This window comes from Ranitomeya variabilis, chromosome 1, assembly GCF_051348905.1.
Source record: "Ranitomeya variabilis isolate aRanVar5 chromosome 1, aRanVar5.hap1, whole genome shotgun sequence".
NCBI lineage: Eukaryota > Metazoa > Chordata > Amphibia > Anura > Dendrobatidae > Ranitomeya > Ranitomeya variabilis.
This window is the reverse complement of record NC_135232.1, coordinates 480,457,710-480,476,367: the sequence shown is the minus strand read 5'-3', so window position 1 is coordinate 480,476,367 and position 18,658 is coordinate 480,457,710. Positions and strand designations below refer to the sequence as shown.

The window sequence follows — 18,658 nt, the reverse complement described above, 5'->3', positions numbered from 1 at the left end:
TAGTGGACTTTAAAATAGATTTGTTCAAGGCGATTAGGAAAATACATTTATTTAAAAATTTTGTCAGCAATAAAAAAGCACAGCCAGCTCAGCGCTCAGATGTGGTTCCATGCAGAGTGGGTCCATTAGGATTCTCAGCGTTTAGTGATCCTACTCCAGACTTGAGAGAAGACACACAGTTATTACTGAGCCTTACAGAGCTAGAAACGAACCCCACTAAATCCAGAGCAATAGCACATACACCTTTTTGGGGGGGAATCAAATCCACATTCATGCCACCCGTCATCCAAGGCAGTCCAATAGGTATTTTTGAAACACAAATCAATAAAGATATGGAAGCTTTAATCTATAACAAATTTCCACCTAATTTAAAACCTAGTGAACATCTAGCGTTACAAGATATGCAGGGTTGGTCAGATGTGGTTATACGTACCGCGGATAAAGGGGGAAATACCGTTATACTCAGCAAGGAGTATTATGTAGCTGAAGCACACAGACAATTGTCCGATTTAAATACATATACTCCTTTGAAAACAGATCCCACCAATAAATTCAAAAATCTTTTACGTACCTTTCTGAGAAAGTACATAGAGTTGGGTGTCATATCAGAATAACAAGCAGAAAAACTTTTTCCCGATTTTCCGCTGAAACCGCAAAGCTTATGTACCAAAGCTACATAAATAAGCCACTTGCCCTCCAGGCCGCCCAATCGTTTCGGGTATAGGTTCCATTACGGAACCTTTGTCCCGCTATTTGGACTGGCTATTATGCCCTTTACTACAGGATGTTCCTTCTTACATCAAAGATACAAAAACATTTTTACAGATTGTAAAAACCTTTGAATGGCAGGATAATTTTTATATGACTTCCATCGACATTGAAAGTCTTTACACCAGAATTCCCCATGATTTAGGAGTTGAGGCTATTAGAGGAATTCTAGACACCACTCCCACAGATGGCCAGGTGACAGACTTTATCTGTGAAGGTCTTACTTTTATCTTAAAACACAATGCGTTCATGTTTGATAAAACCTAGTACGCACAAATAGAGGGCACTGCAATGGGTACGCCCGTTGCATCTACCCTAGCAAATCTATTCTTGGCAGCCTTCGAAGACAAATTTGTTTATGCATTGAATAATCCATACCTCAAACACATTAAATTATTTGTGAGATATGTGGACGACATATTCGTGATATGGGACGGTACCCAGGAGGTCATCACAGAGTTTGTGGATTTTTTGGACCGCTTCAATACCATGAATTTGAAATTCACGTCAAATTTTGGTGGTGATATGTCGGAATTTCTTGACGTTAGTTTAATGATACGGGAAGGTAAAATCCATACGGAAGTCTATCGGAAACCGACAGCATCTAATGCATTATTGCACTTTGATAGTTCTCACCCTCAATATATAAAACAGTCTTTACCTTTCAGCCAATTCCTTCGAGTTAGAAGAACTAACAGCAGCTTTGGGGGCTTTGTAAAACAATCACAAGATTTGTACAAACGTTTTGAAGCGAGAGGGTATCCTCGCTCTATTCTAAACACAGCCCTGGAAACAGCGGCGAGTAGTGACGATACAATCTCCAGCGATAAAAATAAAAATAAGAGATTTGTTTTTTCTTTTAAATTTAGCCCGATGGACCATACAATTAGATCCATCATACGCAAGAACTGGCATATTTTGAGCAAAGATGCGGATCTTACTGAGATGACCTCAAATGGCCCTCTATTTGCATGTCGGCGCAGTAAAAATATTAAAGATTTACTGGTACACAATTGTTTTGTAAACGATGGTAGAAATTGGCTGGAAATGGGAGCCCCTAAGAGGAATTACAAATGTGGCCACTGTAATTTTTGTACTTTCCATACTACTGGAAATAGACTACAAGTGGGAACATTGTCCCATTATGTGCGACAATTTATCTCCTGCAGATCCAGTAATATAGTTTACGTAATTACTTGCCCTTGCGGTTATTTTTATATTGGTAAAACCATCCGTCCACTCTTTATTAGAATAAGACAGCATTTTAATTCCATCCGGACAGGAAAAGGAGTCCCGAGACTCACTTACCATGTAAGGTCAGTCCATGCAGGAAATACTAACATACTCCGCTTTGCTGGCATAGAACAGGTTACATTACCGCAACGAGGGGGAAACCTCCATAGGTCACTTCTGAGAAGAGAAGGTAAATGGATCCTACGCACTAATGCTATGGGTCCATTAGGTCTAAATGAAAAAATAGATATGGCGGTATTTTTATAAAAAAAAATTTTATAATTTTTTTTTTTTTGTTTGTTATGCCAGGACATATTCCCAGTGTTTTTTGTCACAGATTAGACACATCTGTTTTGGGTTTTAATTAATTTTATTCGTCACTTATTGTTTTTCACTGTTGGGTGGTTCCTTGTTTCTATAGTGACGTCAGGTGGGTGTTCCCTGTTAGAGGTGCAGCGCCCCAGAGTCCTGGTCGTTGCAGTACTGTGGCTCCGCCACTATGGGGAGCCATGGTGCGTCCGATGGCACTGAAGGAGTTCATCTGATCAGGTATCACAGACACCAATAGATTTCACAGCCGGGCCTCCGGGGGGAGCTAAGGGTTCTATTCATTAGGCCACTCCCCACCATAGTGGGTAAACTGGGGGTCAGGCAGGAAGTTAGAGGAGAAAGCTGACTGGATTGGACGAAGCAACACCTAGTGGCAGAGGGTGTTGTGGAGGAAGAGACAGTAGGGTCTCTGTCAGGGGTGGGATCCTGACAGAGGCTTGGCATTGAAAAGAACGTAACGGGTCCGCGCCAGCTCCGGGAAGCGGCGGGACCCAAGAAAGGACTAGAAGCGAGATAGATTGTGCTGAGTGAGAAACGAGATCAAGCAATAGGAGAATACCAGTAGGGGTCGTGCTGTAAGACCGGAGCAACATCCTACTGAGGCGCACTACCGGCGGCCGGAACGCCGAGGGAGTATTTTATTAGACAGCTTCAAGCAATACTCTAAACAGCGGCAGGACAGTCAGTCTCAGGCGGGCTGTCTCACCTAAATCACCTATGAAGTCTTGGGAGGCAATTGCGGGAGAGGGGCGTCTCTAGGGTCCCGGAAGAACTCCAGGCCTACCCGACAAACGGGTGCCGTTCTAACTGTAACATCAGGAAGGGACGGAAGATTAGCAGAAGATCAGTTAATCGAGTTGTGAGGGAACACGAGAAACAGACACAACGGTTGTGGGGTACTTTCCGTAAGCATAGCAGGGAAGGACTACAACACATAGCGCTAAGAAGGAAGGCACCGATTTCCACCTGTGAAGTGAACTCTGGAGGTGCCATTGGACCGGCCGGACTTGCGCAGCCTGGTGAACCGTATTCTGGACTGAGGACTCAGAGATCTCCAGTAAAGAGGTAAAGAGACTGCAACCTGGTGTCCTCGTTATTTACCGCGACCTGCACCCCACAACTGCACCACCAACATCCACACCTATCATTCACTGTGCGCCCCACGGCAGGGTCACGGGCCGGGGCCTAGCCGCCGTGACAACCCCAGAAGCAGAGACTCAGAGGCCCGGTACCGGGTACCCCTCGGCCCTGCGGCAGTGGGGGCGCTACAACTTGGCGTCACGAACAGGATCTACTTAAGCCTGAAGAATCAGGTCATGTGTGCCTTGGAACTGTGATTTATCGTGCTTGGACTGTGCTTTATTACAAGGACTGTGTGTTGCCACTTGCCGCCAGAAGTTCCCGCCAAAACTGCCGCCATTACAGCGCTAAGGAGAGCGCAGGAGAAGAAGAAGGGCGTGGAAGTGGGCGTGAACAAGCTGAAGAGCGCGAAAGACAATGGCCGCCCAGTCTAAATATCTCGGCCCCTTGAGGACGTGTCCGTCAGCAGCTGAGATCCGCCTCCTGATCCTTAATGGTGGGCAGAGACAACGAAAACGAAACCGCCCACGAAGAAGAGAGCGGGAAAAGGACCAGGAAGAAGAAGCGAGCAACATGGAGGACGCCATGGCCAGCCGCCCGGAGCCGGAGCGTGGGGTCGGAGCCGAGGACTCCCCCAGCTACCCGGAGAGGCACCGCAGCCAGACCTCCACAGTTGACGCTGACCTCCTGCAGACCGGAGCGGACGAGCTGATCCACCAACCCCGGCGGATGCAGCTGAGCACTGAGGCCGGGTGGAAGAAGACCATCATCGGGAGCCTCGCCAGACGTCTGTCGGCAGCCTCGTCTGGTTCGGAGCAAGAAAGAAGTTCCAGCGCTCTGAAGCCAGAAAGCAAGGCCCTGCCGGAAAGCGAGGTGCTGCAAGCAGAGATGACAACATCGCAGCACAAGGCCCTGCAACCAGCGTTCCAGACCCCAGCGCAGACGGAGCAGACCGGCACCGGAGGGACCGCATCTGAAGCAGGTATGAAGGACGACCCTGCCCTGATGACTGACACCACTCCCGTGACTGCTGGTGCCACAGCTGCTGACTCCGTTCCAGTGACTGATCTTGCAGCATCCGCTGCCTCTGCTGCCGCAAATGCCCCTACTCAAGCTGCGCAGACCTCCATCGCTGTGCATGACCTAACCGTACATGAGAGACGGATTAACAGCGTTTGTCCAGCACTGGGTGCAACCCTGGACTTCACCCTTCCCGGGCCAAGAGGGGTTAAGCGCCAGGTGCAGCCCTGGAAGCCGTCCAACTAAGCCTCGGAAACCTGAAACTGTAAATAGTTAACTGTTTATTTCCTTGCTGTTTTGCTGCTAAAACCCGTCCTGGGTTAACTCTTAAAGGGATCCCTTTGTTTACCCGGGATCCCTATTGCTTTTTATTTTTTGCTTTCACTTTCATTTTTGCTTTTTTGTTCCACCATGTTATAAAAACTGCTGAATCATGAACAATGCATGATACAAACTTCTTGTAAATAGTTTGCACCTTCTTAAAGGTGCTATCTACTGGTTCTATATGAAGAAAAGACTCTTTGCGAAGATACCACACTGGAACCTTTGCTGAGTATGGACTGGTAGCTTGAGAAGACGCGCTACCTCACAGAGATTTGGTCCCCTCTTAAAGGGGATGTTCATTTGTCGCGTTTCGATAGTAATATTGCTTAAGACAAGTAGCAATAGTGTTGATGAGAGAAAAGTGATGATAATGTTTGTACGAGAAAGTTATATGTGTTTAATTAGTTAAATGTGAAGAAATACTGATGATTTGCTCTGAGAATTAAAAGGTGAAAGATAGAAGAAGGATGCAGTGGGCCCGTAGAGATAGATGTGGTGTCCAGCATGCAAGAAAGGAAGAAAGATAATGAGAAGGCTTAATGTTCGATAGAAAATGTTTAGATAATGTTGATAGATAGTTAGGATAGAAGGTAAACCCTGAGTCCTCATAGGAGTCATGTAGAGATGACTTAGTGCTCTTAAACTGAAAGTAATGTTATGTTCTATACTGTGTATAGTAGTTGAAAAGGCAGTAGGCCCTGGCTGAACGGGGCGGTCCTGTAACAGAAAGGAGAGGCAGTAGGTCTGGTGCCGATAGGACAGGCGGTCCTGCAGATTTAAAGAAGGCGAATGGGAAAGTTAAAATACCTTATAATGTGATTATAGGAAGGTCTTTAGTGGATTTAGAGTGTGAATCCTTAAAGGCAATGTTAAATTATTGTTCAACAATTTTGTACTTAGTAGAATACCCGGTTGGGTAACAGGAGTTATTTATAGCCTGTAATTTATAATGTTAACCATGTTTGTAACGTTCAAGTGTCCTCACCTCCCATAAAGGGAAGCTCTGTTCAAGTATACTTATTATTATTTGCACTCAACAAAAATTGTATGTCTTTTTGCTAACCTGTATTGTTGTTTTCTTCCCAGTCCCGGAGTACTGTGTTTAACCAGGGGGGAGTGCAGCGCCCCAGAGTCCTGGTCGTTGCAGTACTGTGGCTCCGCCACTATGGGGAGCCATGGTGCGTCCGATGGCACTGAAGGAGTTCATCTGATCAGGTATCACAGACACCAATAGATTTCACAGCCGGGCCTCCGGGGGGAGCTAAGGGTTCTATTCATTAGGCCACTCCCCACCATAGTGGGTAAACTGGGGGTCAGGCAGGAAGTTAGAGGAGAAAGCTGACTGGATTGGACGAAGCAACACCTAGTGGCAGAGGGTGTTGTGGAGGAAGAGACAGTAGGGTCTCTGTCAGGGGTGGGATCCTGACAGAGGCTTGGCATTGAAAAGAACGTAACGGGTCCGCGCCAGCTCCGGGAAGCGGCGGGACCCAAGAAAGGACTAGAAGCGAGATAGATTGTGCTGAGTGAGAAACGAGATCAAGCAATAGGAGAATACCAGTAGGGGTCGTGCTGTAAGACCGGAGCAACATCCTACTGAGGCGCACTACCGGCGGCCGGAACGCCGAGGGAGTATTTTATTAGACAGCTTCAAGCAATACTCTAAACAGCGGCAGGACAGTCAGTCTCAGGCGGGCTGTCTCACCTAAATCACCTATGAAGTCTTGGGAGGCAATTGCGGGAGAGGGGCGTCTCTAGGGTCCCGGAAGAACTCCAGGCCTACCCGACAAACGGGTGCCGTTCTAACTGTAACATCAGGAAGGGACGGAAGATTAGCAGAAGATCAGTTAATCGAGTTGTGAGGGAACACGAGAAACAGACACAATGGTTGTGGGGTACTTTCCGTAAGCATAGCAGGGAAGGACTAGAACACATAGCGCTAAGAAGGAAGGCACCGATTTCCACCTGTGAAGTGAACTCTGGAGGTGCCATTGGACCGGCCGGACTTGCGCAGCCTGGTGAACCGTATTCTGGACTGAGGACTCAGAGATCTCCAGTAAAGAGGTAAAGAGACTGCAACCTGGTGTCCTTGTTATTTACCGCGACCTGCACCCCACAACTGCACCACCAACATCCACACCTATCATTCACTGTGCGCCCCACGGCAGGGTCACGGGCCGGGGCCTAGCCGCCGTGACAACCCCAGAAGCAGAGACTCAGAGGCCCGGTACCGGGTACCCCTCGGCCCTGCGGCAGTGGGGGCGCTACAACTTGGCGTCACGAACAGGATCTACTTAAGCCTGAAGAATCAGGTCATGTGTGCCTTGGAACTGTGATTTATCGTGCTTGGACTGTGCTTTATTACAAGGACTGTGTGTTGCCACTTGCCGCCAGAAGTTCCCGCCAAAACCGCCGCCATTACAGCGCTAAGGAGAGCGCAGGAGAAGAAGAAGGGCGTGGAAGTGGGCGTGAACAAGCTGAAGAGCGCGAAAGACAATGGCCGCCCAGTCTAAATATCTCGGCCCCTTGAGGACGTGTCCGTCAGCAGCTGAGATCCGCCTCCTGATCCTTAATGGTGGGCAGAGACAACGAAAACGAAACCGCCCACGAAGAAGAGAGCGGGAAAAGGACCAGGAAGAAGAAGCGAGCAACATGGAGGACGCCATGGCCAGCCGCCCGGAGCCGGAGCGTGGGGTCGGAGCCGAGGACTCCCCCAGCTACCCGGAGAGGCACCGCAGCCAGACCTCCACAGTTGACGCTGACCTCCTGCAGACCGGAGCGGACGAGCTGATCCACCAACCCCGGCAGATGCAGCTGAGCACTGAGGCCGGGTGGAAGAAGACCATCATCGGGAGCCTCGCCAGACGTCTGTCGGCAGCCTCATCTGGTTCGGAGCAAGAAAGAAGTTCCAGCGCTCTGAAGCCAGAAAGCAAGGCCCTGCCGGAAAGCGAGGTGCTGCAAGCAGAGATGACAACGTGGCAGCACAAGGCCCTGCAACCAGCGTTCCAGACCCCAGCGCAGACGGAGCAGACCGGCACCGGAGGGACCGCATCTGAAGCAGGTATGAAGGACGACCCTGCCCTGATGACTGACACCACTCCCGTGACTGCTGGTGCCACAGCTGCTGACTCCGTTCCAGTGACTGATCTTGCAGCATCCGCTGCCTCTGCTGCCGCAAATGCCCCTACTCAAGCTGCGCAGACCTCCATCGCTGTGCATGACCTAACCGTACATGAGAGACGGATTAACGGTGTTTGTCCAGCACTGGGTGCAACCCTGGACTTCACCCTTCCCGGGCCAAGAGGGGTTAAGCGCCAGGTGCAGCCCTGGAAGCCGTCCAACTAAGCCTCGGAAACCTGAAACTGTAAATAGTTAACTGTTTATTTCCTTGTTGTTTTGCTGCTAAAACCCGTCCTGGGTTAACTCTTAAAGGGATCCCTTTGTTTACCCGGGATCCCTATTGCTTTTTATTTTTTGCTTTCACTTTCATTTTTGCTTTTTTGTTCCACCATGTTATAAAAACTGCTGAATCATGAACAATGCATGATACAAACTTCTTGTAAATAGTTTGCACCTTCTTAAAGGTGCTATCTACTGGTTCTATATGAAGAAAAGACTCTTTGTGAAGATACCGCACTGGAACCTTTGCTGAGTATGGACTGGTAGCTTGAGAAGACGCGCTACCTCACAGAGATTTGGTCCCCTCTTAAAGGGGATGTTCATTTGTCGCGTTTCGATAGTAATATTGCTTAAGACAAGTAGCAATAGTGTTGATGAGAGAAAAGTGATGATAATGTTTGTACGAGAAAGTTATATGTGTTTAATTAGTTAAATGTGAAGAAATACTGATGATTTGCTCTGAGAATTAAAAGGTGAAAGATAGAAGAAGGATGCAGTGGGCCCGTAGAGATAGATGTGGTGTCCAGCATGCAAGAAAGGAAGAAAGATAATGAGAAGGCTTAATGTTCGATAGAAAATGTTTAGATAATGTTGATAGATAGTTAGGATAGAAGGTAAACCCTGAGTCCTCATAGGAGTCATGTAGAGATGACTTAGTGCTCTTAAACTGAAAGTAATGTTATGTTCTATACTGTGTATAGTAGTTGAAAAGGCAGTAGGCCCTGGCTGAACGGGGCGGTCCTGTAACAGAAAGGAGAGGCAGTAGGTCTGGTGCCGATAGGACAGGCGGTCCTGCAGATTTAAAGAAGGCGAATGGGAAAGTTAAAATACCTTATAATGTGATTATAGGAAGGTCTTTAGTGGATTTAGAGTGTGAATCCTTAAAGGCAATGTTAAATTATTGTTCAACAATTTTGTACTTAGTAGAATACCCGGTTGGGTAACAGGAGTTATTTATAGCCTGTAATTTATAATGTTAACCATGTTTGTAACGTTCAAGTGTCCTCACCTCCCATAAAGGGAAGCTCTGTTCAAGTATACTTATTATTATTTGCACTCAACAAAAATTGTATGTCTTTTTGCTAACCTGTATTGTTGTTTTCTTCCCAGTCCCGGAGTACTGTGTTTAACCAGGGGGGAGTGCAGCGCCCCAGAGTCCTGGTCGTTGCAGTACTGTGGCTCCGCCACTATGGGGAGCCATGGTGCGTCCGATGGCACTGAAGGAGTTCATCTGATCAGGTATCACAGACACCAATAGATTTCACAGCCGGGCCTCCGGGGGGAGCTAAGGGTTCTATTCATTAGGCCACTCCCCACCATAGTGGGTAAACTGGGGGTCAGGCAGGAAGTTAGAGGAGAAAGCTGACTGGATTGGACGAAGCAACACCTAGTGGCAGAGGGTGTTGTGGAGGAAGAGACAGTAGGGTCTCTGTCAGGGGTGGGATCCTGACAGAGGCTTGTGTTGTGAAATTGGATTCTGGGCTCCCCCGGTGGCCACTTGTGGAATTGAACTTGTGTGCATCATCCCCTCTGTTCACCTGCTCCTATCAGGATGTGGGAGTCGCTATATAACCTTGCTCCTCTGTCAGTTTCTTGCCGGTCAACAATGTAATCAGAAGCCTTCTGTGCTTGTTCCTGCTACTAGACAACTCCCAGCTAAGTTGGACTTTTGTCCTTGTGTGTTTTTGCATTTTGTTCCTGTTCACAGCTGCTGTTTCGTTACTGTGTCTGGAAAGCTCTTGTGATCGGAAATTGCCACTCTGGTGTTATGAGTTAATGCTAGAGTCTTAAAGGAATTTCTGGATGGTGTTTTGATAGGGTTTTCTGCTGACCATGAAAGTGTCCTTTCTGTCTTCCTGCTATCTAGAAAGCGGACCTCGATTTTGCTAAACCTATTTTCATACTACGTTTGTCATTTCATCTAAAATCACCGCCAATATATGTGGGGGCCTCTGTCTGCCTTTTGGGAAAATTTCTCTAGAGGTGAGCCAGGACTGTCTTTTCCTCTGCTAGGATTAGGTAGTTCTCCGGCTGGCGCTGGGCATCTAGGGTTAAAAAACGTAGGCATGCTACCCGGCCACTTCTAGTTGTGCGGCAGGTTTAGTTCATGGTCAGTATAGTTTCCATCTTCCAAGAGCTAGTTCTCATATATGCTGGGCTATGTTCTCTCGCCATTGAGAATCATGATAGTTTGACCGGCCCAAAAAAGGGTTAAATTACTGGCTGAGAAAGGAGAGAAAAAAGAAGTCTGCTACAATTTTTTTTTTTTTTTTCCCTCTAGTTCTGAGTGTGCTCTTAATTGAATCACTTGCTAGTCTGCCTATACTGCAGCCTTCCTCTCTTTCTCTCCTTCTAATCCTTGAATGGCTCTGTGTTCACCTGTTTCAAATGGATCTTCAGAGTGTAGCTACAGGTTTGAATAATCTCGCCACAAAGGTACAAAATTTGCAAGATTTTGTTGTTCATGCACCTATGTCTGAGCCTAGAATTCCTTTGCCTGAGTTCTTCTCGGGGAATAGATCTCACTTTCAAAATTTTAAAAATAATTGCAAATTGTTTTTGTCCCTGAAGTCTCGCTCTGCCGGAGACCCTGCACAGCAGGTCAGGATTGTAATTTCCTTGCTCCGGGGCGACCCTCAAGACTGGGCTTTTGCATTGGCACCAGGGGATCCTGCGTTGCTCAATGTGGATGCGTTTTTTCTGGCCTTGGGGTTGCTTTATGAGGAACCTCATTTAGAGCTTCAGGCGGAAAAGGCCTTGATGTCCTTGTCTCAGGGGCAAGATGAAGCTGAAATATACTGCCAAAAATTCCGCAAATGGTCTGTGCTTACTCAGTGGAATGAGTGCGCCCTGGCGGCGATTTTCAGAGAAGGTCTCTCTGATGCCATTAAGGATGTTATGGTGGGGTTCCCTGTGCCTGCGAGTCTGAATGAGTCCATGACGATGGCTATTCAGATCGATAGGCGTCTGCGGGAGCGCAAACCTGTGCACCATTTGGCGGTGTCTACTGAGAAAACGCCAGAAAATATGCAATGTGATAGAATTCTGTCCAGAAGCGAGCGGCAGAATTTTAGACGAAAAAATGGGTTGTGCTTCTATTGTGGTGATTCAACTCATGTTATATCAGCATGCTTTAAGCGTACTAAGAAGCCTGACAAGTCTGTTTCAATTAGCACTTTACAGTCTAAGTTTATTCTATCTGTGACCCTGATTTGTTCTTTGTCATCTATTACCGCGGACGCCTATGTCGACTCTGGCGCTGCTTTGAGTCTTATGGATTGGTCCTTTGCCAAACGCTGTGGGTATGATTTGGAGCCACTGGAGGCTCCGATACCTCTGAAAGGGATTGACTCCACCCCATTGGCTAGTAATAAACCACAATACTGGACACAAGTGACTATTCGTGTTAATCCGGATCACCAGGAGGTTATTCGCTTTCTGGTGCTGTATAATCTACATGATGTTTTGGTGCTGGGATTGCCATGGCTGCAATCTCATAACCCAGTCCTCGACTGGAGAGCTATGTCTGTGTTAAGCTGGGGATGTAAAGGAACTCATGGGGACGTACCTTTGGTTTCCATTTCATCATCTATTCCCTCTGAGATTCCTGAATTCTTGTCTGACTTTCGTGACGTTTTTGAAGAACCCAAGGTTGGTTCACTACCTCCGCACCGGGAGTGCGATTGTGCCATAGACTTGATTCCGGGTAGTAAATACCCTAAGGGTCGTTTATTTAATCTGTCTGTGCCTGAACACGCTGCTATGCGAGAATATATAAAGGAGTCCTTGGAAAAGGGACATATTCGTCCTTCGTCATCTCCCTTAGGAGCCGGTTTTTTCTTTGTGTCTAAGAAAGACGGCTCTTTGAGGCCGTGTATTGATTATCGACTTTTGAATAAAATCACGGTTAAATATCAATATCCGTTACCACTGCTTACTGATTTGTTTGCTCGTATAAAGGGGGCCAAGTGGTTCTCTAAGATTGATCTCCGTGGGGCGTATAATTTGGTGCGAATCAAGCAGGGGGATGAGTGGAAAACCGCATTTAATACGCCCGAGGGCCATTTTGAGTATTTGGTGATGCCTTTTGGTCTTTCAAATGCCCCTTCAGTCTTCCAGTCCTTTATGCATGACATTTTCCGCGATTATTTGGATAAATTTATGATTGTGTATCTGGATGATATTCTGATTTTTTCGGATGACTGGGACTCTCATGTCCAGCAGGTCAGGAGGGTTTTTCAGGTTTTGCGGTCTAATTCCTTGTGTGTGAAGGGTTCTAAGTGTGTTTTTGGGGTTCAAAAGATTTCTTTCTTGGGATACATTTTTTCCCCCTCTTCCATCGAGATGGATCCTGTCAAGGTTCAGGCTATTGGTGATTGGACGCAACCCTCTTCTCTTAAGAGTCTTCAGAAGTTTTTGGGCTTTGCTAACTTTTATCGTCGATTTATTGCTGGTTTTTCTGATGTTGTAAAACCATTGACTGATTTGACTAAGAAGGGTGCTGATGTTGCTGATTGGTCCCCTGATGCTGTGGAGGCCTTTCGGGAGCTCAAGCGCCGCTTTTCTTCCGCCCCAGTGTTGCGTCAGCCTGATGTTGCTCTTCCTTTTCAGGTTGAGGTCGACGCTTCTGAAATCGGAGCTGGGGCGGTGTTGTCGCAGAGAAGTTCCGACTGCTCCGTGATGAGACCTTGTGCTTTTTTTTCCCGTAAATTTTCGCCCGCCGAGCGGAATTATGATATTGGGAATCGGGAGCTTTTGGCCATGAAGTGGGCTTTTGAGGAGTGGCGTCACTGGCTTGAGGGGGCCAGACATCAGGTGGTGGTATTGACTGACCACAAAAATTTAATTTACCTTGAGTCTGCCAGGCGCCTGAATCCTAGACAGGCGCGCTGGTCGTTGTTTTTCTCTCGGTTTAATTTTGTGGTGTCGTACCTACCGGGTTCTAAGAATGTTAAGGCGGATGCCCTTTCTAGGCGTTTTGAGCCTGACTCCCCTGGTAATTCTGAGCCCACAGGTATCCTTAAAGATGGAGTGATATTGTCTGCCATTTCTCCAGACCTGCGACGGTCCTTGCAGGAGTTTCAGGCGGATAGACCTGATCGTTGCCCACCTGGTAGACTGTTTGTTCCTGATGATTGGACCAGTAGAGTCATCTCTGAGGTTCATTCTTCTGCGTTGGCAGGTCATCCTGGAATCTTTGGTACCAGGGATTTGGTGGCAAGGTCCTTCTGGTGGCCTTCCCTGTCACGAGATGTGCGAGGCTTTGTGCAGTCTTGTGACGTTTGTGCTCGGGCCAAGCCTTGTTGTTCTCGGGCTAGTGGATTGTTGTTGCCCTTGCCTATCCCGAAGAGGCCTTGGACGCACATCTCGATGGATTTTATTTCGGATCTGCCTGTTTCTCAGAAGATGTCTGTCATCTGGGTGGTGTGTGACCGTTTCTCTAAGATGGTCCATCTGGTTCCCTTGCCTAAGTTGCCTTCTTCTTCCGAGTTGGTTCCTCTGTTTTTTCAAAATGTTGTTCGTTTGCATGGTATTCCTGAGAATATCGTTTCTGACAGAGGGACCCAATTCGTGTCTAGATTTTGGCGGGCATTCTGTGCTAGGATGGGCATAGATTTGTCTTTTTCGTCTGCTTTCCATCCTCAGACTAATGGCCAGACCGAGCGGACTAATCAGACCTTGGAGACATATTTGAGGTGTTTTGTGTCTGCGGATCAGGATGATTGGGTTGCTTTTTTGCCTTTGGCGGAGTTCGCCCTCAATAATCGGGCCAGCTCTGCCACTTTGGTGTCCCCGTTTTTCTGTAATTTGGGGTTTCATCCTCGATTTTCCTCCGGTCAAGTGGAATCTTCGGATTGTCCTGGAGTGGATGCTGTGGTGGAGAGGTTGCATCAGATTTGGGGGCAGGTGGTGGACAATTTGAAGTTGTCCCAGGAGAAGACTCAGCTTTTTGCCAACCGCCGTCGTCGTGTTGGTCCTCGGCTTTGTGTTGGGGACTTGGTGTGGTTGTCTTCTCGTTTTGTCCCTATGAGGGTTTCTTCTCCTAAGTTTAAGCCTCGGTTCATCGGCCCGTACAAGATATTGGAGATTCTTAACCCTGTGTCCTTCCGTTTGGACCTCCCTGCATCCTTTTCGATTCATAATGTTTTTCATCGGTCATTGTTGCGCAGGTATGAGGTACCGGTTGTGCCTTCCATTGAGCCTCCGGCTCCGGTGTTGGTTGAGGGTGAGTTGGAGTACGTTGTGGAAAAGATCTTAGACTCTCGTGTTTCCAGATGGAGACTCCAGTATCTGGTCAAATGGAAGGGATACGGTCAGGAGGATAATTCTTGGGTCACTGCCTCTGATGTTCATGCCTCCGATCTTGTCCGTGCCTTTCATAGGGCTCATCCTGATCGCCCTGGTGGTTCTGGTGAGGGTTCGGTGCCCCCTCCTTGAGGGGGGGGTACTGTTGTGAAATTGGATTCTGGGCTCCCCCGGTGGCCACTTGTGGAATTGAACTTGTGTGCATCATCCCCTCTGTTCACCTGCTCCTATCAGGATGTGGGAGTCGCTATATAACCTTGCTCCTCTGTCAGTTTCTTGCCGGTCAACAATGTAATCAGAAGCCTTCTGTGCTTGTTCCTGCTACTAGACAACTCCCAGCTAAGTTGGACTTTTGTCCTTGTGTGTTTTTGCATTTTGTTCCTGTTCACAGCTGCTGTTTCGTTACTGTGTCTGGAAAGCTCTTGTGATCGGAAATTGCCACTCTGGTGTTATGAGTTAATGCTAGAGTCTTAAAGGAATTTCTGGATGGTGTTTTGATAGGGTTTTCTGCTGACCATGAAAGTGTCCTTTCTGTCTTCCTGCTATCTAGAAAGCGGACCTCGATTTTGCTAAACCTATTTTCATACTACGTTTGTCATTTCATCTAAAATCACCGCCAATATATGTGGGGGCCTCTGTCTGCCTTTTGGGAAAATTTCTCTAGAGGTGAGCCAGGACTGTCTTTTCCTCTGCTAGGATTAGGTAGTTCTCCGGCTGGCGCTGGGCATCTAGGGTTAAAAAACGTAGGCATGCTACCCGGCCACTTCTAGTTGTGCGGCAGGTTTAGTTCATGGTCAGTATAGTTTCCATCTTCCAAGAGCTAGTTCTCATATATGCTGGGCTATGTTCTCTCGCCATTGAGAATCATGACAGGCTTGGCATTGAAAAGAACGTAACGGGTCCGCGCCAGCTCCGGGAAGCGGCGGGACCCAAGAAAGGACTAGAAGCGAGATAGATTGTGCTGAGTGAGAAACGAGATCAAGCAATAGGAGAATACCAGTAGGGGTCGTGCTGTAAGACCGGAGCAACATCCTACTGAGGCGCACTACCGGCGGCCGGAACGCCGAGGGAGTATTTCATTAGACAGCTTCAAGCAATACTCTAAACAGCGGCAGGACAGTCAGTCTCAGGCGGGCTGTCTCACCTAAATCACCTATGAAGTCTTGGGAGGCAATTGCGGGAGAGGGGCGTCTCTAGGGTCCCGGAAGAACTCCAGGCCTACCCGACAAACGGGTGCCGTTCTAACTGTAACATCAGGAAGGGACGGAAGATTAGCAGAAGATCAGTTAATCGAGTTGTGAGGGAACACGAGAAACAGACACAACGGTTGTGGGGTACTTTCCGTAAGCATAGCAGGGAAGGATTACAACACATAGCGCTAAGAAGGAAGGCACCGATTTCCACCTGTGAAGTGAACTCTGGAGGTGCCATTGGACCGGCCGGACTTGCGCAGCCTGGTGAACCGTATTCTGGACTGAGGACTCAGAGATCTCCAGTAAAGAGGTAAAGAGACTGCAACCTGGTGTCCTTGTTATTTATCGCGACCTGCACCCCACAACTGCACCACCAACATCCACACCTATCATTCACTGTGCGCCCCACGGCAGGGTCACGGGCCGGGGCCTAGCCGCCGTGACAACCCCAGAAGCAGAGACTCAGAGGCCCGGTACCGGGTACCCCTCGGCCCTGCGGCAGTGGGGGCGCTACAGAGGAACAAGGTAAAAATCCTTTCTCATGCACATTTGGTATTAGGACCCATTGAAGCGCAGTAGCGTGAAACGGCCGTAAAAGTCCTTCTGTTCCACGTTCTCCCAGTGTACCTGCACATGTTTTGATTAAAGTACTGTTTGCATTTTGGACCGGTGAGTGCACTCCATTTTTTTCTTTGTTTTGCATTTTTATGAAGAGACGCCTGGTGCTGGAACTTTTTTTCCTTTTTTGCTAAGACGCATGAAAGCTGTGATTAAAAATCATGGTTATTCCACAAAATATTGATCTCTGAACTCTTCCTGAGTTAAAACATTAGTATTGTTGTTTCTAAGTGATTGTGAACTTGTTTTCTTTGCATTATTTGAGGTCTGAAAGCAGTGCTTTTTTATTTTTTTTTATTTTGACCATTTCTCCTTTTCAGACAAAAAAATACAAAATGTATTGCTTGGAAATTCGGAGACATGTTGTCAGAAGTTTATAGAATAAGTGAACAATTTACATTTTACTCAAAAATATACCTCTAAAGAGAAAAATCAGACAAACTGAACATTTTGCAGTGGTCTCTTAATTTTTGCCAGAGCTGTACACTATATACTATACAGGGTGGGACATTTATATGGATACACCTGGGTGGGCCATGTATATGGATACACCTAAATAAAATGGGAATGGTTGGTGATATCCTGTTTGCGGCACATTAGTATATGCGAGGGGAAACTTTTCAAGATGGGTGGTGACCATGGTGGCTATTTTGAAGTCGACCATTTTGGATCCAACTTTATAAATGGCCCACCCAGGTATCTATATATATAATTGTCTAAGGGTTTTTCCGTCTGTCTGTCTGTCTGTCCTGGAAATCCCGCGTCTCTGATTGGTTGAGGCCGCCAGGCCTCGACCAATCAGCGACGGGCACAGCATGGCGACGATGATGTCATAAAGGTCGCCTCGACCAATCAGCGACGGGCACAGTCTGCCGCGAATTCGCCTCGACCAATCAGCGACGGGCACAGTGTCGACGTAGATGTCATAATGGTTGCCATGGCGATGATGATGTCAAAAAGGTTGCCTCGACCAATCAGCGACGGGCACAGTCTGCCGCGAATTCTGGAATCATCATTGTCCATATACTATGGGCGTTGACGTTTCGGCTAATACATAGCCTTGGTCACAACGTCGCTAGAAAAAATACAAATATTTACAATTAGATATGTACAATGACTGGTGCACATACATACAATAAGAAATGTGCTTTAAGAAATATACATAAATATACAATATTTACAATTATGATGTTCATGTACAGAGAATTGTCCCTGTCTAACCTTGTAGCGAGATGTCATAGAATAATATACGTAGACGGAGAAGTATTAAGACATATATATTCAGAGAGATAGGTCCAAAGAAAAATGCATGTCATGGTATTGGTGCAATATATTATGAATATGGCAATTAGGTGGCCTACCCAATATATGAAGAGTCTATCTTGGTCTGAAAAAATGGTGATGTAGACCGATGGAATGTTGTGTCCTGTTAGAAAAAAAAAAAAAAAAAAAAAAAAGGGGGCATGTATACGTGGATGTCCCAGGGGTAAACATAATTGTGTGATGCCATAAGGGGGTAACTAAGACCTACCCTGACAATTAGGTTGATTGTCATCTGATATGGGATATTCTATGTCTCATGGGGCAAAATCCACTCAGTGGTTAATAAGGAGGAGGATGGCACACCTGTACCTGTGGAAAGGTATGTAGATGAAGTCACACTGAAAAATAGGAAACAAATTAAATGGTGTGTCCTAAAGGGTATGGTGAGAACCTACCCTGGTAGCGTTTGTGGAGACTTTTGTGTCTGGGGATGTAATACTAGAATGCCCAGCGTTCGTCCGGCAGTGGCTGTGGAAATTGGTAATATAGTGTTAGTAACCATAAGATATATTGGGCTGGCGGTGATGTAAATATACTTATCTTAGTGGTTGTGACCTACGTCCATAGGTGGCGCAGCGGTGTGCGGCTGACACTCCCGTGTCTGAGCTGTGACTGGCGCTGGGTAACTGTGCGCGCTTCTGGTTATAGAGCGCTGCGAGGTCATGTGACCGGAAGTCTGGGAAAACGCTGGCGCTTGCGCTGTGCGGTTAGCTATAGTGTGTGGCCGGCAACGTTTGTGAGTTGCCATGGGGATCGAGTGGGGCAACCAGCGCCTGCGCACTTGTGCCCTGCAGTGGACTTAAGTTGTATGACAACTGGAGAGAAAGAGAAGGGGGGCGGGAAGAGAAGTAGAAGGGAGGGCAATGTCCTGGATCCATTGCAAAGATGTTTAAGGTGGACACATGAATATACATAGAATCTGATCAAATATCGGTCATATAGATAACAGTTGGGGTTGCCAAAAACACAGGATATATGTGAGAATGTATATTCACATGAAGTTATGTTATGTTGGTATTACCAAGTAATCTGCAAACAAATATATTTAAAACATATATACTGCTGAC

The 18,658-nt window shown here is 47.1% G+C and overlaps 1 long non-coding RNA gene across 1 annotated transcript; it reads right to left on the bottom strand.

The window, feature by feature from the left end:
• Positions 1–17,796: 17,796 nt before the first annotated feature.
• LOC143793120 (uncharacterized) lies at positions 17,797–18,348 on the bottom strand. The gene is made up of 3 exons (XR_013220058.1): positions 18,151–18,348; positions 17,987–18,059; positions 17,797–17,900 (listed from the first exon to the last, which is right to left on the bottom strand). It is a non-coding gene; the product is annotated as an uncharacterized LOC143793120 (long non-coding RNA).
• Positions 18,349–18,658: the final 310 nt, after the last annotated feature.